Source organism: Pteropus vampyrus, unplaced genomic scaffold (genome assembly GCF_000151845.1).
Source record: "Pteropus vampyrus isolate Shadow unplaced genomic scaffold, Pvam_2.0 Scaffold416, whole genome shotgun sequence".
Lineage (NCBI taxonomy): Eukaryota > Metazoa > Chordata > Mammalia > Chiroptera > Pteropodidae > Pteropus > Pteropus vampyrus.
In genome coordinates this window covers 123,637-126,003 of record NW_011889197.1, presented here as the reverse complement: position 1 = coordinate 126,003, position 2,367 = coordinate 123,637, and positions in this window count along the sequence as shown.

The window sequence follows — 2,367 nt, the reverse complement described above, 5'->3', positions numbered from 1 at the left end:
CACCACTAGTCTGACCTTCCATTGCTTCAACTTAGAACAGAATATACATTTCTCATGCCTAGTTTGGCTCCAACAGGGTTGCTATAGAAGCACACCTCTCTCATAAATCTCCCCAATACCCTCCTGCCCATCCATGGTCCCCTTTAGAACTATAGAGCCTAGTTACAAAAGGACTCCACTATCATCCAGCTGATCATGGAGGCAGCAGGCTCTGGAAATCTCAAGGAGATACATTATCACCTCAGGATGGGTGCCCCAAATGATATATGAGGGTTTCAGAAGTGGGCTATGGAGGAACATGATGAGGGACTGGAGAGATGTCCAAAATGAGAGTAATAAAGGAGTTTTATCAGGGATACCCTGCAAAGCCCTGAGTAATAAGGTGTTGTCTCATCTCTCTTCCTCTATCTGCTACCAGTGTAGAAAAGGTGATGAGTGAGCACTTGCCCTAATTCTCTGATGATGTGTTGCTTTGTGATACTCTTGCAACCCTTTGGGAAATGATATACTTGACCTGGGGAAGGCAGGTATGGTGGTATTTGGGACAAGGGGACAATATCCTACCTGAACAAGCATCAGCCTTTCTCCTGTGGTGTGATGATTATAGACTTGAAGTAACCTATTAGTTTCAGAGGCCTTGTAAGCCCATCTACTTCCTCCTTCCTACTCACCACCAGTGAAAAGACAACCTCCAGCAGGAAGACCCTGCTGCACAAGTTTTATTATTATTATAGAAAATGTAAAACTAGAGCAACAAGAAAATTCACATAGTCCTACATACAAATCAAATCTTTGGTGGCATTTTGAAAACTTCCAACCAGTCCTGTGTGGCCCCTCTCCTCAGAACCTTTACAGAGACCATAGAACTGACTCTTGCATTTAATGACCAACTCTCCTTGGACTGTAGCCAAAGCAAATGCTTAGCTAGCAACCTTGGTATTGTTCTCTGGCAAATTTGGGATTGTGTGTGCTCATAGCCGACACTCAATGATCTCTTCAGAACAAACATGTCAACTTCACATATTAAAATTTACGTTGGCTTTGATTTCCACTCAATATGGTGGAATAGGTAAACACTGTTCTTGCTGCCTTTTAAGACCACATTAAAATTATAACTTAACTACAGAACAATTGCCATTGAGAATTATCTGAAGTCTAGCTGAACAGAAGTCCTACAACTAAGGATATACCGAATAAGCCACCTAGAGATTGGTAAGAGGGGTGGATGCAAAACAGGCTGATCCCACACCCACGTGAGGTGGTTAAAAATCAGGAGGAATATTTGGTCTATGGAGGTTTCCCCTGAGGAGCAAAGGGTTCCAGCCCCATGCCAGGCTCCCCATCCCAGAATTACAGTGCTGAGAAGAGGAGTCCCCACAACTTCTTGCTATAAAAACCAGCAGAGACTGTGGCTGAGTGAGAAGGAGGGAGGCTGGAGTTTCAGGTGTTTCTCTTAAAGGGCCCACACATAGACTTACTCACTGACAGACTCACTCATTCTGAGCTCCAGCATTGGGGCAGCAGCTTAAAAGTCAACAGAGACATACAGAGAAGAACTGAATTGTCTGACTTCAGGATGAGGTCCTTTGTTGAACCTTCCCTTATTCAACATGCAGACACAGGTAGCCACCATATCTGAGTCTCCACCCAACCACCTCCACAAAAGACACACCCAGAGGGCTGACTCAGCAGGCACCAGAGCCCCGATAAAGAAAATTCTGCTCTGATGGTCAGCCTCTGCACAACAGCTCTTCCACTGTAGTCACAGCCAGTTCTCACAACCAATCAGTCTAAGGGTTAATTTCTACACTGAGTGCCAATTCCAGAAAAAGAACTAAACAAAATGAAGATAAGCAATCTACTTGGTTCAGAGTTCAAAACACTGGTTATAAGAATGATCAACGATCTCCGTGAGAACTTCAACAAAAAGATAGGGAACATAAAAATGGAGGGAGAAAACATAAGAAAAGCATAAGAAAAGCATTCAGAAATAAAAAATACAATAACTAAAATAAAGAATACATTACAGGGCATCAACAGTAGATTAGATGAAGCCGAGAATCAAATCAGTGATTTGGAAGATAAGGTAGCAGAAAACATCCAATCAGAATAGCAACAACAACAGCAAAAAAGAATAAAAATTTATGAGGCTAGTAAGGGGCCTCTGCAACAACATCAAATATACAAACATTTGCATCATAGGGGCACCAGAAAGTGAAGAGAGAGCAACAGGAATTGAAAACCTGTTTGAAGAAATAATGATGCAAGCCTTTCCTAACCTGGTGAGGGAAATAGACAACAAGCTCAGGAAGCATAGAGAGTCCCCAAAAGAGAAATCCAAAGAGGCCCACACCAAGACACATTCTA